The 19714-nt window shown below is 41.2% G+C and overlaps 1 protein-coding gene across 1 annotated transcript in view; it reads left to right on the forward strand.

Annotated features, from left to right (window-relative positions):
- PAG1 (phosphoprotein membrane anchor with glycosphingolipid microdomains 1) overlaps nucleotides 1-19714 on the forward strand; it is a 107423-nt gene that overhangs the window by 20820 nt on the left and 66889 nt on the right. The window contains exon 2 of the mRNA XM_041464527.1: nucleotides 4191-4250. The gene's annotated coding sequence lies outside the window, so the exon portion shown is untranslated. The remainder of the gene's footprint in view (nucleotides 1-4190; nucleotides 4251-19714) is intronic.

Here is a 19714-nt window from a genome sequence, read left to right on the forward strand (position 1 = left end):
TGTGTGTGTGTATTTCCTATTCATCCTTCCTCTAAGACCAGTTCTAGAAATGTAAATTTTAAAAATAAGACACCTCACAAATTACAGCAGCCTGTATCAGCATAGTCTTACTATTTTATAGAAGGGCTAGACTGGGATGCTGATATCTGGAAGAGGATTAGTGATATGACAGAAAATACACAGCTGTTGAAATAGATATTTGAATTTTTAATAGATAACTTGTAGAGAAGCTCTACCAGCCTTATATTGTTCAAGGTCTGTCTCTGCCTATCATGTGCTTTTTCACAGTAGAGTGAAGACATGATCTCCAGGGAGTTAATAATAATTCTTTCATCCCAGGGAAAAAAACTGAAAGGAAAAATGGGCTACATAAGATTTGCCTGTGACATTTAACGTCCAAATTGGAGTTTGTCTGAGTAATTTATCTTTGGGTCTTTGTAGGAGGGAATGTAGGAGAATATGAATGAGGGCATCTTAGTTATGTCTGAGCTTTCTGATCGTTGAAGAGAATTTTTGGGGGTTCCGTGTGGCTGGAAGGTTTATCTGTGTGATCTCTTCTCCAGCAGATGGAAGATAACATTAGAAGGAGTACTTTAATTATCAAAGTATGGGAATTATTCCAGTTCAGTATCGCCCTGAGACACCATTTTCTTTCAGAGGGACAGGTGATGTGTTTCTGGGATGTTAGAGAGAGTTCATCTCCCGCTGCTGCACTGAACATGTGTGCACCACATTTTCTCTGGCAGTATTAAACCTGTCCACAATCTGTATGTGTTGCTGGTGAGGAAAGAAATGAAAATACAACATATCCTTGTAGAGAACATAACAAGTACAAAGGCACTGAAGGAAGAGGGTGTGTTTTTCACTTTGACTTCTTTCACAATCTGCTTAGATTCCTTGAGTTCCTATGAATTACTTTTTGAAACATGTAAAAGAAAGACTATCGGACTGACACAAATTTAAAATGTCCTCCATGGAGAGATTCTTTCTCAAAGCATGTAGCAATTTCTCTTTCCCACTGCTGTTAGATTTCTGCTTGCACAGGTGTTTGTGCAACTTCACACTTCCGTCAAGACTTCTGTTTGCAACGTGCTGTGTTGCATGTGAACCTGCCAACAGTCCTGCATCCAGACCTTCCTTTAACTTCCAGGAACAGCACTCAGCATATTCTTGTGGGTATCAGCAGTTAACTAACAGAGGAACAGAGCCTTCTGTGAATTGCCTCCAACTTGGGCATGTTAGTTCTGAGTGTCTCTCGGCAGGCAGCTCTGAGTGTCAGCCCTTGCTTGGAGGGAGGATGAGAAAGGATTGTGCAGCCACAGGAGCTGTGGTTCAGCAGGGTGTCCTGTGGTACCTGGGAAAATGTGGGCTGGGGAAGACAGTGCCTGCCCTCTTCTGGAGTGAGGCATGTTCTGGTCCATAGGAGGAGCATCCACCTGCTCCATGGCACTTTTGGGAGATTGCTGCATTTCCAGAAGGCGAGACTGGAGCACTGTGTCTATTCTTCAGCCTCTGCTGGTTTCTCAGCTGCTTTTCCCCACAGCTGCACATCACAGAGTAACTTGAAATACAGCTTTGACTGTGCAGTGAGGAGCAGCTAAGGACTTTGGGTTTGTCTAGTTTGGGAGAAAAGGAGGCTGCAGGGCAACCTCACAACTCCCTACAACTTCCTGAGCAGGGGAAGCAGAAAGGGAGTTTCTTCTACCTGGTATTCAGTTGTAGGGTGCATGGGAAATGGTTCAAAGCTGTGTCAAGGTAGACAATAGGAAGCATTCCTTTACCGAGAGGGTGGTCAAAGACTGGAGCAGGCTTCCTAGAGAGGTGGTTGAGATTCTGAATGTCAGACCTCAAGATCCTTTTACAAAATTAAGACAGCAGATGGGTTATTCTGCGAGATATGATTAAGATGAACATGCTTATTACTTCCAAAGTAATTTATCTGTTTTATTTTAATATTTATGAAGCTTTTCCTGATTTAAATAACTTCTGTAAACTTACTTTTCTATTAATACCTGAAGATGACTGTGTGTAGTTGGCATGTCATTAATACATCTAATAGAATTTCAGTCTTGAATGTGACTCCTTTGACATGCTTTCAGATTTTTTTCTGTTTGCTATTCATGTTGGCCACCTGAGACACTTGTTGGGTTTGGGTGGTTTTTTTTTGGCAGAGCATTAATTTTTGTTTCATAGTTGATAGCATTATTATTTTATCAAATAACCTGATAAATTGGTACAGCAAGACTGCAGCAGCAGCAGTCAAAGCACTGATGCTTTCTAATGGTGCACTTTACCTCTGCTCTATTATTGCTGCCCATTTCATTATTTGCGAGTTGATTACAGCTGCATTTCTCAGGGGCTATGAAATATTCAGCAGCCCAGACTAGCCATGGGAGAATTACAGTCTTTGCAGCTGAACACCTGCCCTCAAAGGCAAAGAAAAACCAAAAAGTTATTGTGTTTACAAGTGATGGGGAAAATCCTTCTTTTCTTTAGTTTTCCCACAACACCAACTCTAGGTACACGCTAATTAAAAATTGCCACTTTACTTATCCTTGTTATTGGATGGGGGGAAGAATGAGAATAAATATACAACTACTGCATTTCTGCCATATTTGCCTGGACACAGCAGAGAAAAAAAACAAATGTTGGTGTAATTGGTTGCCTGTGTGTCACTGTGAGGTAGTTGATGTTAAGGGTGGGGTTGGGGGGGAAAAAAAAAACCTCTCTATTAAGGGCAAAAATGAACACTTCCAGTTTTGTTCTCACACTGTGTCTCTCTGGGGGATTTACCAGCAATGATTGACTGAAATGTGCAATATTTTACCAAGTAGGAAACAGATAAGATTTTTATAAACAGGATACTTCATCATTAAAGTAAAGAAACAATTGCTTTGACCTTGTCACTGAATGGGTAAGGCCAGCATTGTGATAATTGAGAATGTAGCTAAGCAACAGTTCTCCAGGAGCATGCACTGCTTTATTTTTAGTTGAGCACACTAGTACAGTGGGGGGATGTGGGACACACACTCATGGGTATGAATGAGCAAAACAACTGAGTAATTATTACTAAAAAGAAAAAAAATTATTTTTGCACAAAGTTTGAGTTGTAATTTGTTCTTATACTGATTTTAATTTGGATTTACATCAAAAGAAAGTAATTGAATCAATATATCCTTCTGTGGTCTGAACAAGCAGATAGCCTGACAGTATCTCTGATTTCTTAAGCTGCTTTAGTAACTTGAGTCTCCTCTGGAAATTAACGGTGTAGAAGAAACAGCATATTCCTTCAGAGATAGTCTGTTTTGTATCTGTTTCCCCTTACTTTGGTATTAATGATATTTCCTAATCTTACAGGTTAGTATTTCAGAGCCTAATTTATTTATTGCCCTAATTTTGGTTCAAACCAGTCTTAAATACCCTAGTGAGCTAGTCCCCTACAAAGTTAACAGTGTAAGACCCTTTAAATCTGAAATAAATGTCCTGGGAGGACATTTAACGTTCTTCTAGGTAAGTCAATTTACAAACCAAGTTAGTTAATTTTTCATGTAAGCAATGGGGAAAAAACAAAGTCCAAAGTTAGTAGTTTTTGTTATGTAGGCATTGCAGGACAAATTGCCACCATATGGCCCCTCTGTTATCCTGTAAACAAAAGTATGTCTTCCAAGGCTGGTGCCAAGGGAAAATTTGCAGCCTCTTTGTCTCTCTGCTTCTGGTAAATCTCTCATCACTGACCTGGATGCTTTTTGTTTAGATACTAAACCAGTACAATTGCTAAGTAACAGTGAGTTTCTACATACCAAACCCAAGGAGTTACAGAAATATCTCTGAAGATGCTGTCGCTGCATGAGTATAAACCACTTAACTTTATATATGGGAGCCTTTAATTCTGATTTCTTCTATTAAATTTGTATGTTTGGCAACACTGCATAGGTGAGAGACTAAAAATGTCCTAATTCTCAGCCTAATTTTATCAGATCTTAAAAAGCCAAAAGATAGTTTACAGACAAAAATAATAAAAAGTAATTTAAAGACTTAGTATTAGTTACTCTTGGAAACCTTTTCATAAAGTGCTTTTCTCTGGATGTGATTTTAAATTTGATGACTCAGAATATTTTCATTTCATATTCTTAAAGTGTGTCATAATTGAATTTGGACTTGTACAATTTTTTGATTTTTTTTCTGCCTAGGAGGAATCATTTGTCAATGCTGTATCTCACTTGAACATCGAGCCCTACAGAGACTACAAGGTAATTGTTTATATAGCTGCTTTCTCTTTCCTGTGGTGGTCAGCTTGGCTTTAACTCATCTTCTGAAGACTTGTATTTTATGAAGGGGCCAGTGCTAAGCAACTAAAATGGTAGCAGCAATGGTACAGGTAGCTTTTTCAGAAACTGTTGCTTACAGCTTCACCATCCATGGTGAGCTGTGTGAGGTTGCCAGTGTGTGTGTGTATAAAACAAAGATGTGACACGTTTTAAAATGCATTTCTTGTATTTGTGTCTTAAGAAAGAGCAGTGCCAGTCCCAGCTGAAAGGTAAAAGCTGCTGAATATGGCTTTGTGTGTGGTCATTCAGAAAGTTGTTCCTCAGCCCTCAGCATCCCAGTCTTTCAGCTGGTTTTCTTCCTGGAGCTGCGTGAGAGGCATCACGTGTCCTGCAGTGCTGACGCAGGCTTTCCTGCCCCAGGAAGGTGGCTTTGGTCAGTGTAAATGCTTTGATCAAGCAAAGCCATGACCACCTCACTGGAAATCAGTCTTAGCTCACTTTGCCAAGTTGATAAAAGCTGTTTCTGCTATTGCAGTTGTGGTAGATGCTGCAGCTCTATACATCAACTTGCTTGTCTCAAAACCTGTTTCAAAGAGTAGCTAATGAGGTCACCATGGGTGTGGACAGCAATTGAACGAAATAGATGCTGGGGGCTCATATTTCATGTTCAACTTACAAAGCTCTCCCCCTGTGCTGGGTGCAGAAAAGGATATTGTGGTTAGGAAGTTGGTGTGCAGTCTGCAGAGCAGAGCTGGTACCTCTGCATGGGGACCAACAACATCCAGCCTTCAGCTGGTGCTGCTTACCCTCATTTACTGGAGGAATCATGAGATTTGGGCAATACCAAATTTATGTTGGGTTGCCTCTTAAATAATGTCTCCCAACACCTGGCAAAAGGTAAATTTCAAGGACTGAAGTTAATTTTAATTCAAAGTGACCCAGCCTTTATTAGGTGGCTGTTACTAGTAAGTGATACGGCACCAGACTGGACTTGACTTGATTGTATGTAATGCACACAATTTGTGCCTGAGTTGAGAAATACTGGGGAGATTTCAAGTCCCTTTCTTAACGCAGTAAGAGCCTTGAAACTTTATGAGGAATCAGTGCTTTGCTACTGCCCACCAAGCAGGTGGTCTTCACTTAATGCATATTGATAGTATTGCAAACAAAATCTTCCAGGGTAACCCCACAGTGCTAACTAACCTGCTGCATGTTCCTAGCTTTTCCTAAAGGAAAGGTGGATTGTTCAGACAAACTTAACTTTTTTAACCCTAGACAGGTTTAACTTTTACTTTGCAAAATGGAGTGCACGTCCCTGGTAACATACTTGGACATACTTGGTTACCACGACTTGTCTGACCAGGTGCATCCTAAGCTACAGTGACTGGTTGTATGAGTTTGTGTGAATACTCTGAGTCCCCCTCTGTCTCTTGTTGTTACCTTCACATATGACAAAGATGCTTCGTTTACAAATTTTGAGCTCAAGAGAAAGGCATAAATAAATACGACATAAATATGGTTCATAGAATCATTACTTCTTGGGAATAGTTGTCTTTAAAATGAACATATAAATCTATGAGTTTGTACAGACACTTTAGAGATAAAATTAATGTAAAATCAACTTATTACCACTCATGCTTCTAGTGTCTTACCTTGTGGAAGCTAGAGGTCTGTGACAGTTACCTTTACAGCTGTCAAAGATGAAGCATCTGAACTTACATTTTCTGTGAAAGATAGTCAGATCAGGAAATGAAACACATCTGAAAGCTGAGGGTTTTCTCTCTCTCCTCTGTTTGTTATTGCAAATTCTGTTTGCAATAAAAATGTGTTGATGACTGAAGCATGTCTGACGGACCTGCATAATCTGAACTCTTGCAGAGGAAATCAGAACTTGTGAACAGATGTTATCATGCCATGTTATCCTTCATCAGCATTAGACAGCAGCACAGTGCCATCTGAGGGCAACTGTAGGTCCAGGGCATTATCATTTCAGTTAAAAGCTGGGAACCTTAGAGCTGAAAAAAAAAAAATATATTTATTTGGGTTCTAGGGTCTTTCAGAAATCTGGGTGCACTTCTCTGAGGTGTAGTACAGCCCAGAAAGCTGTTTGGCTGGAGGCTGGAAGGTGAGGACAGGATCCTCTCTCAACCAGCAGTGCTGGTGGTGAAACAGTATCAGTGTTTAACCTGGCAGACTTTGGGCTGTGTAAAAAAAACAAATGACCCCTCCATGGGTCACTTGATGGGTGTGGTTTGGAGTACCTTCAGATGGAGGTGGAGAAGGCAAGTGTGAGAGATGATGAAGGAGGTCGCTCAACCGAGGACTTCGTTCAGCCAGTCAGGAACCACATCCCAATGCACTGCACACACAGACAGGTCTGGTATTTCACTGAGAGGTTCCTCCCTGGGGTTCCTGTGGCTTTCAAAGGCAACACTGAGAGGTTACAGCCAATGTCAGTTTTAGGAGGTTTAGTTATTAGCATTGAAAGGGTAAGAATGTGTGACTTATCCTTGAGTGGTCATGAGTCAAGTGTCCAAGGTCAAGTGGTCCTGTCTCCTGGGGACTGGCAGAAATACATGTTTTACAGTCATTTTTTTTAGAAGCACAGGAGTGGCTTCTAACACAGATACACTGTGGGGGGGTGTTGAGGGACATGTGAGGGGTGAAGAGCAGGGTGGGGTCTCTTGGGTAGGTCTCTACATCAGGACAGCAGAGGTGTTGGCAGTCATCCCCTGTAACTTAGGTCTTGCAAAGAACATGCAGGACTGGTTTGTTCCATGTTTGTGATTGCCGTGGCTGGGCATCACACTGGTCTGCCCGTGTTCAGTGTCTCTGCTCTGGGCTGCCTGGCCTGGTGTTGGCATGGCAGAGGTGCAAGGCCGGTGGCTGAAGGAAAATGTGTGAGCCAGGTGCCAGCTGGAGAGGGTTTGCTGGCATGGCAGCACTGCCAGGGACCTGGCCGTGGCCCTCGCCAGAAAGGCAACAAGAAGGGATGAAGGGGTGCTTCCATCAGAGTGACTTTGCACAGGATACATGGTTTGGTGCTTACAGATGACAGCTTGCCTGTGGTGGAAGTTACTGTTCTGCTTTCGGTTTCCTTTCTGGCTGTTTTGCACCAAGCACCCGGGGATGGGGGTTTGTAGGTATTTGGAATCAACAGAAATCCATACGAACGTCAGCCTCAGGCTTCTCCTTTTTGCCTGTGTGGGTTTTGAGGAGTGGGTGTGGGGCTTTTTTGTTTTTTTACTGGGCTTTTTTTAGGTTGAGTTTGTTGGGGGGCTTTTGTTTGCTCCTTTTTGGTTTGTTTGTTCTTAGAAGTCCCCTCTTGTCTTTATCATTTCACTTTCTTTGAGTTGGCAAAAGCATTTTCTATCAGTGTTGATGTTATTGGGCTCCACCATGTTGGCTCGTGTGAGCCTCAGGATACCTTGTACCCCTGCCACTATCAGTGGTGGCTTCGGCAGGTCTGCAGGTTTCTTTGCCTGAGACGTCAGGTGTTCCCTCTGCTTTCTCTAGGTTGCCCTTCCAGATGGCTGGCTCTCCTGCAGGAGTAAGCACCCCCAGGCAAGGGCACTCAGCTGCAGCTCCTCAGTCTGAAAGGGCCATAAATACATGGAGTTTGTGCTTTTCATTATACTGAATGTAACAGGAGGAGCCGCCTTGTCGGCAAGCTCCCATGGGGAGGATCTGCACTAAAAGGTTTGCAGAACAGCAGGGGGCTGAAAAAATCCCCTTGGAGAGCAATGTCCATGAGCTGAATGTTGGTGACTTGGAGTCAGGGATCTCAGAGGTCATCCATGGGTCTGACTGTAGCTTGCTAGTTTGTCTTTACCTCTCTGGTTTTGCTGTTTGTCTGGCCATGCTGCTTAACCGGGGGTGCCTGTGGCTTTCATGAAGGCTCCTAGGAGCACTGGCAGCTTTCCCCATGTCCCAAAATAACCTATTCGTCTCCTCCTCGTTTTTCAGCATGAGATCTATGTTTTCAAGGAACACAGTGGGAAGGCAACATTTTTGAGGAGGTGAAGATGGGTGAGACTTCAGCCCTGCTGGCCATCAGTGAACTGGGAGGGGGAGAGATGTGCTGTCAGCAGGGGCTGTGCACTGCTGCCTGGCACAGCCTAAGCTCTCCTGGTGAGGAAGGGCTCATGGAAGGAAGGAAGGAGTGTAGGAGTCAAGCTTGGCCACCTTCAATAAGGGCTCTCTCTCTGTGGGAGAGCAATGGGCAGCAGTTCCTACAGTGCTGCTTCCTGCATGGTACAGTTAACATAACCAGCCCATCTCAGGCATAATGCAAAGGAATTTAAGAACTGCCCCATGACAGGAGTTAAGCCTGTTTATTTAGACAAGTCCTCTAAAAGTGGAGGGATTCAAATATTCCTGTGACAGGTTGGCATCTGGGCATGGTGGGGGACTGAAGCAGGAACTGCGCTGACTGCAAATATAGGCTTATGTTGCAGGAATGACTAAGACCATTACAGAGCTGCATGAATGATTAATTTACCCTGCTTTTGTTTCACTTTTGATCCTGGGCCCTCTGGAAAGAAAAAAAAAAAAAAAAGGTGATTTTGGAAGGTGTTTTTAAAATAACAAACAAGTCAGTTGTAATAACAGCTTTACTACACAGATGTCCACCAGCACCGCTCCAAGAGGAACAGAATAAAAAATCACTTGCTAACATTTTTCTGTAGGCTGAATATTTGAAAATTATAGACAAATAATCACCAAATACTTTGCAATCAGAACATTTATTCACATTTTAGGAGAACAGTATTATTAATCTTCAAATAGGATACAGAGTGATGTGGTAGTAGTGCTTTCTTAATACCCTTCTTTTAAGCTCAGTGTGGAAAGAATTTGTTTTGTTATTAAAATTACTCCACATATTTGAGACAGACTTCAGCTGAACAACTGCCTAATACGTGCTAGACACATATTGATTTTTTTTTTGTCTTAGCCCAACATTTCCCCTGGGCATCATATTATTTATTCATAAAGCAGAAATGATGTCTGACAGGCAGTTAGAGGGGTGTAGAGCTGTAGGCCAGAAACAATGTGAAAAGCTTTGCAAGGACCCCAAGAAATCAATGTGCTGATGCTAAAGAGCAGCTTTTTAATTCTGAGCACACATTCTTGCAATCATTTAGTGTGGAACAGGAAATTTAAATAACAAATAGTTACTATTAAAACTGCAGGCCTAAATTTTCATTCATCTTTATTCCAATTATCCGAGCCAAGGTGGAAGTAGGCACTGAAGGCAGCTAGCCAAGCCCAGCCACCTCTTAGCCATAACACAGGCTTGCTGCTCCAGCCCTGATTTGCACATTTGTATGTAAATTTCTGTTGGAAGTAAGATATTTCTATCAATAAAGATTCAGAACCCAAACGCTGTTCAGAGAGCCAAGACATTCCTAAAATGTGCATGATTCATCATCACTTACTCTGATTGAGTGTTAGACTGATGTCTGTACAGCAGAGTAAAATAATAAATAGCTGGTATTTTTAGAATGCAATTTGAAATATTTTGATGAGTTAGTCATTGTGATAGACCTGTTTGAAAAAAAAAAATCAGGCCAAATTAGATTTGTTCTGGTTTTGTTCATTCAAAACTACATCACAGCATACTATCAAGCAGGATTTGCTGGTGGAAGATATATTTCCAGTAATGTTTTTTCTACTGAAAGAAAAATCAAACTATCAGATAATCTTAGGAAAGTTTTAATCTGACCTTATACCTCTCTCAATAAGATTAATAACTACTGAAGTATTATATTTGAAATGCAATGAACATCTAAACATCTGGTCCAATCAGGTCACTATGGAATTTGTTTCCTGTTCTTTAAAGCACAGATAATGCAGTCAAAAAATAGCATGTCATCATGTAATTAAATATTTCATCTTGATGTATAAGCACAAGGGAGCTGAGCTAAATTTGTTCTGGCATTTCTCGACTTTCTAGGATTTGGCTTTGAACCTTTTTCTTCTTTGATATATATTGAATTGGGAATTTCAACATTTGCTTTGCATATTTTGAGGAGGGAGGGGAAATGCAGGAAAATAATTCACTTCTGCTCTATAGAGATGAAAATTATTGTCTTTCTTGTGGTTAATAAGAAGGTTGAGTTACTTACAGTGAAACCAAGACACACATTAACCTTGTGAAGCCAAGAAGTTCACCTGTACTCCTTAAACTGCTCTGCAGAACATCTTAAGGTTGTTTTCCCTGGGGAAGGCTTTGACCTCTTCAATCATGAAGAATCACAATAAATCCAATTTTAAATCACTCAGTTGGGACAGCATAATCTGAGTCCATCCATTACAAGTAAGGCTGTCTGAAACATGCACACATTTGTATTTTTTCCCCGGGAAATGCTATGGAATTGACAAGAAGGGAAAAGTGGTATCTTCTAGGAAATCAAATGTATGAACTTTCACATGTAGTATTCTGACATATGATGGCATTGGGAAAGCATGACACTGTTTGACTCTGTCTGTCTTTCATGGATTTGAAAACCTAATTTCAGTTGACTCAATCTGAAGAAAGTGTAGCAAACCCAGCATTTTTGTTGGCTATTGTACACATTGCAATGGGCATATTTTTAATGCTTGCTATGTGATGAGAACATGAAGTCATAAGAATACCTAATTTTCCCCCAAATGGATGCATTTTTATTTGCTCTTACCAGTACTTTTGAATGCTGCCAATAAGTTTCAAGAGTTGCTGTGTATTCACAAGTAGATTTTAAATAACAAATTTACAGCATAGCATTACAGGTGACAGTGTTGTGTAGTGACTTTTAAATGTCACTTTTTCAGACTGGTAAACTACAGCTATAATGATAATTCTTTTTATCTATTTGGATAGCTGATAGCCAGTCAGTTATTGAGGTTTGTTCATCAAAAGCTCATCTGAGTTTCTCTGCCTTTCTGAACTCTTTTCTTGATTTAGTCCTGTCCTTACTGTTGTCAGGAACATAACTCTTGGCTTCTGACAGCAGACGAGTACCCACCCTAGATAAGGCACTAAAACATGAATACACACATCTTCTGCTTCACCAGCCTGGAGTGCTCTTCAGGACGCTCAGGCAGAAGATGTGTGCACCAGAGCTGTTTGCCCAAGGTCCAGCTCTAGTCAGTGCAGGGAAGTGGCTGCTCTTAGGACGTGGTTCTTTAGCATACTTTGCAGGCTTATTTTATTGCGTGGTGAGATGTGTCTTATACAAACCTTACAGGATGCTGTAGTCTGAGTGTGAGAGCCCAGTTGTGGGGTGGAGTTCAGTTTCAGGCTGACACACACACGCTGAGCTCCTGTCTGAGCAGCTGTGTGTCCGCGTGAGCATAGCATCTCCCTTGGAGGCAGCGGGAATGCCCTCCCTGTGCCCGGCAAAGCATGGAAAGCACCGCTGGCCTCCCCGAGCCAGGCTCTGCTTGGTGAAATCCCTCGCAATGGGTGAAAGACTGGGCTGGACCTGACACAGTATTGGTGTTAGCAGGATGCTGGGACCCCAACTGGTGTGCTTTTCCAATTCCTAGTGATTTGTGGCAGTGATGCGTAGCTAGCTGGTATGTTACCTCCTGGCTTTTCTTCCGGTGCTGATTACTAGTTTTTAAAGGACACAGTGAAGAACACTAAGCAAAACAGTCAAAGATAGTCCACATTTTTAACAGGTCTTTTGTTGTTAAGGTTTGCATGAATACAGTGCAGCACAGCAGAAAGGATTTTCTAAACTTTGTGATATTGTTGTGTTCCTAAAATTGCTTTCTTCTGATGCTCTGCTGGAACCTTTGATGAAAGGTGGTTCATCTCTAAACCACTGTTAAAAAGGCCTTGCATGGGAAGATGATGTCTGCTGCTGTTTTCTCTTTTTTACCTTAGTGTTTCAGTAATACACCTAATGTGGCAATAATTTACCTAATGTGAAGGTATCTTTGGTAAAACCTAGCCTTACCAAACAAACAGGTGTTTTCAGAGGTGTGCTGAGAGGATGGCAAACACCAATCCATCTCATGGTCAGTTGGATAAAAGGCTGCACTGCTGTTGAGACTATCATCTGCTGAGAGGCAAATGTGTTTTAAGACCAAGGTTTGCTGCTGAGCTCAAATGGGCCCCTTAGCCACTGCTCTTTGATCTTGGTACATGGCTGAGCTAAGGAGGTGACAGAAAAAGTACTACCTTAAATATTTTCTAACAGAATTAAATAGCAAGTACATTTGTAAATCAGTTTATAAAAGACCAAATTAGTTGTGGAATGCAGAAGTTTCCAGCTATTACATACAGGTATTTTAGGAGTCATCAGAAGATAGTAACTCCTTATAAGAACCAACATAGTTAATGATGTCCTGATCTTAAGAAATGAACCACGAAAGTTGTTGAATAAGGTGTTCTTTTTCCTCCAGAGATGTTTGTGACTGACACATGGTTTGGGAGCCAGCCCCAGGGATGCCTGTGGCCATGAAGCAATGCCACAAGCATGGTCTACATATAGCTTATGTAACTTTTGCCTTGTTCAAACCTGCTGTTAAAAGAAATTTGTTTTGTTGTGAGTGTTTCTGTAGTGTTAATGTATTTCTCTCATCATAATGGTAGAAAGAAGCAGTCTGATTTCATATCCAAAGCCCTTCTGGCCATACTGTCCACACAGTCCTCCAGTTAATTTGTAATGCCAGCTTTGTCACTGACCTGCTGTGTATCCAAAACAGCATCTGCAGGCTTTATTCACTGCTACACTGAAGTTAAGGATGAGCTGTGGACAGACATCAACACACTTAATCTCATTTTCTCCTTTTAAATCCCTTCTTAGAGTCTCCTCTGCCATAATCCCTGAAAAAAAAAAAAAAAAAAAAAAAGTGGGTTAGTGATGTGTTACAGCCACTGCCTCTTGTGCTGACTGATGTGGTCTCTTTGTTTTGTCCTACTTCCTTCTCAACAATCCATATCCACTTACTGGACCTTTTTTTAAATGTTTAAATGTGGCTTTTTGGGCGAGAATTATCTTTTTTTTATTCTCGCTGAGCACAGCCCGCAGTGTGCTTCTACCCTGCCTGGGACTGCTAGATGAGGTCCCCAGCGCAAGGGCCACCAATTTAATTAGGGAGATGGAGCACCTTTCCTAGGAGGAGAAGCTGAGAGAGTTGGGATTGTTCAGCCTGTAGAAGAGAAGGCTTCAGTGTAACTTAATTGTGTCCTCCCAGTACCTTAAGGGAGCCTGCAAAAAAGATGCAGAGGGATTTTTTTACAAGAGTGTGTAGTGGCAGGACAAGGGGGAATGGCTTTGACCTCAAAAAGAGTAGCTTTAGATTAGGTATCAAGAAAAAATTCTGTACTGTGGGGGTGAGACACTGAAACAAGTTGCCCAGAGAAATTGTGAATGCCGCATCCCTGGGAGTGTCCAAGGCGGTTTGGATGGGGCTCTGAGCAGCCTGCTGGAGTGAAGGGTGTCTGTGCCCATGGCAGGGGGCTGGAACTAGGTAATCTTTAAGGTCCCTTCCAACCCAGGCCATTCCATCATTCCATGTTACCATAACACAGTGAAGAGAATATAACTGTGATTGCTTTGTGCTTTACAACTGTCACAAACTTTTTTACAGCACCTTGTGAGGAAAACAAATATTATCATATGGTAAAGGTGAAAAATGATGGCTTATGTCCTTAATGAGGAATCTTCTTAAAGATTTCTAATAATTATGAAATATCTGAAATGAAATACAGATCTCTTTTTTTAGGAAAAGAAGGGCTTGTGGCAGTCCTTAGTATTTCAGATCTCTTGGAGCTTCCATTTGCAGATGTATGTTCAGCACTGCTGCACATCAGGAGCTTGGGAAGTGGAGGTTTGAGTATGGAAGGGACATTTACTCAGTGTTTTCCCAGGCATCCACAGGAGCTCTTTGCCAGAACCTACGTTACAAGTTTAATCCTCACACTTTCCCAGGTCTCCTGCGGTGATGACTTTTTGCCTTACAGATTATGGAAGAAAAGGAGCACAATCCTATGGGCTGGCAATACTCAGAAAATCAGTAATATAGGAGCCTTCCCCTGCACCTCTGTGTAGACCACCAGGTTTCACGTGAGGACATGGTGTGTGCCTGGGCTGAGGCAGCACTGCAGGCATCAGGAGCTGTGTTTTCAGGGCAGTGTGGCTTTTGCCACATTCAGACACATCTATTTGGCAGAGTCATGGGCTCTGTGTATTACCCCACCTCTTGGGACAGCATCAGCCTGTACAGATTTTGGTGGTTTTGGTCTGGAATCACAAAAGGTTCCTCCTTGCCTGCAACATTTACAGAGGATTTTACACCAGTGGTATTGAAATATAAATAGAAATATATAAATACTTTTTTTTTTTTTACACATAAAACATGTTACAGCTGTTACTACTCAGTAGTTTTCTTAAAATTTAGTTAAATTTCAGTATCTTCTTGGATTTCATAAGTGATGTGTTAATTGAAATAGTATATTTAGTCAGCAAATATTTATTGAGGTTATAATAGCTTTCCTGTAGCCTTTCTGTGTACTCGGTAGTGTGCTGTTAAAAGCATTTGCTTCCTTTTATTGAAATGTAAGGCCTACACACAAGACATGCCAGTGTAGGGTGGGATAAAATTGTAGCTACCATTTGGGATAGGATATTGTAATTGCCATTGAATTAATTTTTTTAACGTCTCTGTTAGCAAATCTGGGACTTGCGTTTCTATTATACAGGGCTCCCTTCCTGAAATCATGCTAAATCTCAATATATGGCTTTTTTATGTATATACAAGTATACCCAGGAGAAACTAAAGTTCCCTTCCAGTGGTGTAAATCCTCTTTTTGGTATCTCTGAATGAACTTTTACTCTCTCTCAGTGAAGCAGGTACTGTTGGAAGCTTGTGTCTTTGGCATGGAGACTGTCTCCATTTTGCATGACAGGTAAGAGGAATGCACCCATGGAAAGTGTCTTGGTTTGAAAAGACAGGTGTCTGCTAAGGAAGGCAGGAGCCTTCCTTGAAATCGAAAATGTAAACCCCCTCCCTCTGAATTAGTATAATTTTTCAATTAAGGGGCTCTCAGGCAAAGATATGGGAATAGGAATAACAGTTGTTTACTAGGAAAATTAAAAATACAAATGCAATAGTACAAAAAAAGAAAAATCACTGACAAAATCAGAATACAACCTGACACCCTGTGGGTCAGGGTGTTGGCAGCAGTCTGATTAAATGGTGGCTGCAGTCCTCCTGGAGTGACAGATGTGGTTCTCTTGAAGCAGTGATCCTGTAGAAGGGTGGAGTTTTCCTCTGAAGGTCCAGTGATGGTGTAGATGGGCCTGGTCTTCCTCTGGGAATCCAGTGGAAAAGGCTGCTCTGGATATAATCTGGATCACAGATTATATCCATGTTTGACTCCTCCCCCTGGGCAGAGCATCTCACAATGGGATGATGTAATTTTATCACCCATGCAGTGACTCAATGGCCCATTAACAGATATCTCTGTGGAGAGAGGATTGGTTGTGGAAGAGATACAGAAAAATTCCCAATTAACAGAAGATAACTGCCCCACCTCTAACAGGTGGAAAATAGAATACACATCCCCAGCTACATCTTTCAACCTAAGACAGTGAGTTGACTCATTTGATGATGGTGGATTGAGGTTGCTGGCTTAGGCTGCCAGGAAGGCAAGTGAATGGGAGCAGTGCATAAACATTATTTTTGTGTATTCTGTATTTGTGGGGTGTTTGTCAGTATGTGCGCCCATACTGCCTTTCTAACTGGTGCTTGAACAAGCATGGAACAGGCTACACTATGATACTTTGTACTGGTGTGAAAGGGGATGTAGAATGAAAAGTTAAAATACACAGAGCTCAGTCTTTAAAACTAGATTAAATAATACATTTCTTGCTTATTGAGGAAGTAATATAATTGGTCTGGAAATGGAAATAATGGAAATAATTTCAACCCACAAAATGAGAAGAGATCAAGCTTTCCCAAACTGAATTAAAACATATTTGAAAGGAAGACCTCTAAGATGCAACAAATGTAATTTATTTTTGTTTCTCTGGAGAGTCAGAATTGGGCATCCACATTCAGGGTTGAAGGAGAGTTCAGTACCTGTGGGGCTCCAGCTGCAGGGACTCTGTTCCCTGCAGACACTGTCAGCAGGGCTGCCCATCGCTGTGGCACTTTCTGTAGTGCTCACACTGGGTACTCTCTGCCCTGCTCGGAGCCTCCGTTCAGTTTAAGCAAACATCAACTCACAGCAGCTTGGGTCAGCAGTGATTTGACCCCTCAGTTATGCTCAGTGCTGTGACTAAAGCCTACTGTATTCTCTTTGAGCTATTTTATACATGGCATAACTGCCACTTGGGAATCTAGACTGACTGCTACCAGTTTAATCAGTGAAATATCCACATGATATTTACATAGTGCTTCTAAATAAAGCATTGAGCACTCTGTCTCTGCCTTGACACCACCAGGAATGGGTGTGGGCTTCAGCTTTCAGCCTTACCTCTGCATGTTCTTATGTCTGCATGTTAAGAGACTATCTTGTCTGAAGCCTTCAAAACCTTTTAACTTTTTAACTGTATGACCATCCATTGAAAAGAGAAAGTTGCAAACATCCATTGAATATAAACTTTCTTCAGAGCTAACAATGGACTTTTTTCAGAGCTACTGAAGCTGTATTCTGCAACTTGCTTTGAGGGAGCAGAAAAAGAGAACAGTAAAAAGCAGGCCTATCAATATGCCATTGCTGTATTTCTATTGAGAGGCCTTGTGAGTATGCCTTTGCAAATAGTTGCCTTAAAGCTTTCAATGTTCTTGCACTGCCAGAAGCTAAGCAATATTTTCAGTGCTTATTCACAGTATATACTCCTGGCAGGTATTCCTGCAGTCCACAACAGGCAGAAATCCCCCGCAAATTAAATGGGCTTTTTGCCCAATACAGTCTCTCATTCTAACTGAATTAGCAGTAACAGACTTAACTATAAATTATTTTTTACTCTGGGCACATTCTCTAATAATTACCACTAGTAAATACTTCACTGTTTCAGGGAGATACAAAAGCTTTTAATTTTTTTTTTTTTTTTTTTAATTCAGCAACTGTCTTTAACTTCAGAACTGGTTCTGTTGGAAGAGGAGTTAGGTTTGTTTTTATGGTAAGAAAGATCACTTGAAAAACAAACCTGAGGATATAATTAGGACATTGCTTTATGAAATTACTACCTTATAATACAGGAAACTTGAAGTTCTTCCCCACTGAACACCTTCTACTTTAGAGATTGGGGTGGCCAGGTCTAGGAAGGCTAGGTTTGTGGTGTTTTTTGAATGCTTTTTTTTTTTTCTTTCCAAGTATGCATTAGTATTGAGAAGAGGCTGATTCATGCTAGACTTCATTTTCAGTATGGATTTAATTCCTTCTGGAATCAGAGTAGTGAAACGTGCTGCATGGCAGCTGGCACAACAACATTTTTAATCAAATAATAGATTCCAGCTGGTGGGGAATCACCTGAGTTCTAAAGCAGACATGACTTAATGCAGATCTTCCTTATTTCTGTAATAAAATGCATTACCTTTGCATATGAAATAAGTGAAAGAGGAGAAGTGAAGGAAAGCAGGTTTGTAGGTTTGCTAGAACCAAAACTAGCCTTAATAACCTCGTAACTTGACTTAAACAAGAGATAGCATGGGATTCTGAGGTCGTTTGCTAGAACCAAAACTAGCCTTAACCTCGTAACTTGACTTAAACAAGGGATAGCATGGGATTCTGAGGTCAGAGTGGCAAATTAACTTGGACTCTTCTCACGTACCATGAAATGGTTTCTGGTTTGCAGGTGAGCTGGTGACTGCAAGGGTCATTTTCTAGGCTCTGTCCTTGAATATTGCATTTTGTGCTCTTTAGCTACCTACGATTGGCACTGTCATGAGGAATCATGACACAACACATTAGTTGTCAGCCTCTTCCCCCTACTTACCTGGCTAGGTTACAGTGCAGTGGTGTGAACAATCAACCCCAGCAGCTGAGTTGGGGTCTTTTTGGTGTCACTGAACTGAATATTGTTTCAGACAGAAATTTTTCTCTGCTCTCTTAAGAAGGGTAAAGATTTTGATAGAATTCAGATAATGAGGATCTTATCGATACGTAGAGCTGAAACTGTAATTGTGCTGCAAAGCCGAGTGTAATGGTACTGGAAAGGTCAGTGCATGCTGGAAAATGTCAACAGATGCTGCATTTTCAATGACTTTTCTTGTTAGTTTCTATCCCACTATCTAAGCTCAGTGGTTAGCCAGGACAAGCAATTCATTCTTCACTGGATGCTCATTGGGTCTTAGTTCATGCTATTGAAAGAAAAGTCAAATGCCACAAAATCCCCATACATTGGCCAAGGCTTTTTCTGCTGCTTTTCAGCCTGTCTGAAAGCTGAGAGTGGTCAATGCTGTTTGTTTGCTTTCTGTTATTTCACTGCTGGGTGTCCTTCAGAGAACCGAGGTGAAGGTGAGCAGCACCCCAGAGTCAGCAGGTCTCAGGGGGAGCAGATGTCCTGCTGTCCTGTCCACAGGTGGGAAGTGTGAACCTTTGAGGAGCTGGTAACTCCCATCCCATCAGCTGGAGCTGCAGAGATTTGATACTTCATGCAGTCCAGCCTGGAAGTAAACACAGTATGAAAAACATGTCAGATGTGAGGAGACTCCTTCTAAGATCCCCATTCCCTCAGAGTCTCTCCAAGGTCACTTGTTTCAGTCAGGAGCTCCTGTGCGATAGCAAGATGAAAGCCTTTGGAAGCAATCAGACCTTCTTGTGACATTTGCTGAAAATGTGCTTACAAGGTAAGTTTTCCCTTAAAAAAATGAAGTAAAAAATTTCTTTTGTGTGGTCAGAATTTCATCCTCAGTAAAAGTCCCATGGAAGAGGAATACTAAGAGGTATTTTTATGTAGGTGTCTGCAATTAACATAAATCTACTAATCCAAGCAAGAGAGAATATCGACTGCAGTGTTTTTACACTTCCTTCTGACAAGTCTGAAAAGTGATGAGAGAAAAACAAGGCCAAATTGATTTCATAATTTCAGTTGTCTTGAAAAGAAAAATAAATATTCACATAGCTTCAAATTATTGCCTGCATTATTTCCATGATGTTTCTGTAGTTACTGTCTGTTGATGACAACATTACAATATATTTTAGAGACCTTTTGTGTTAACGTTTTGGTTTTGTCTGTCTCATTCCTCAATGTAGCTTATTGATGCCATAAAAAAACCCTAAAACCATAAAAATGTTTCTCAATGTTGAAAATGCATAGAAAAAATTAAAATAATCTATGTATGGCAGATACTAATCAGAGTTTTGATGAGATATTTAGGTAGGTTTCTTTATTAAATGTTATGAAAAGTTGATATTAAGTTTCTGTTGTGCGCTGATAGTTCAGGGGATACACTGGAAGTCTGGTTGTCTGTACTGTGACTGGTCAAACCCCACGGTTTAT

This window comes from Pyrgilauda ruficollis, unplaced genomic scaffold (genome assembly GCF_017590135.1).
Source record: "Pyrgilauda ruficollis isolate IOZ18807 unplaced genomic scaffold, ASM1759013v1 scaffold18, whole genome shotgun sequence".
NCBI lineage: Eukaryota > Metazoa > Chordata > Aves > Passeriformes > Passeridae > Pyrgilauda > Pyrgilauda ruficollis.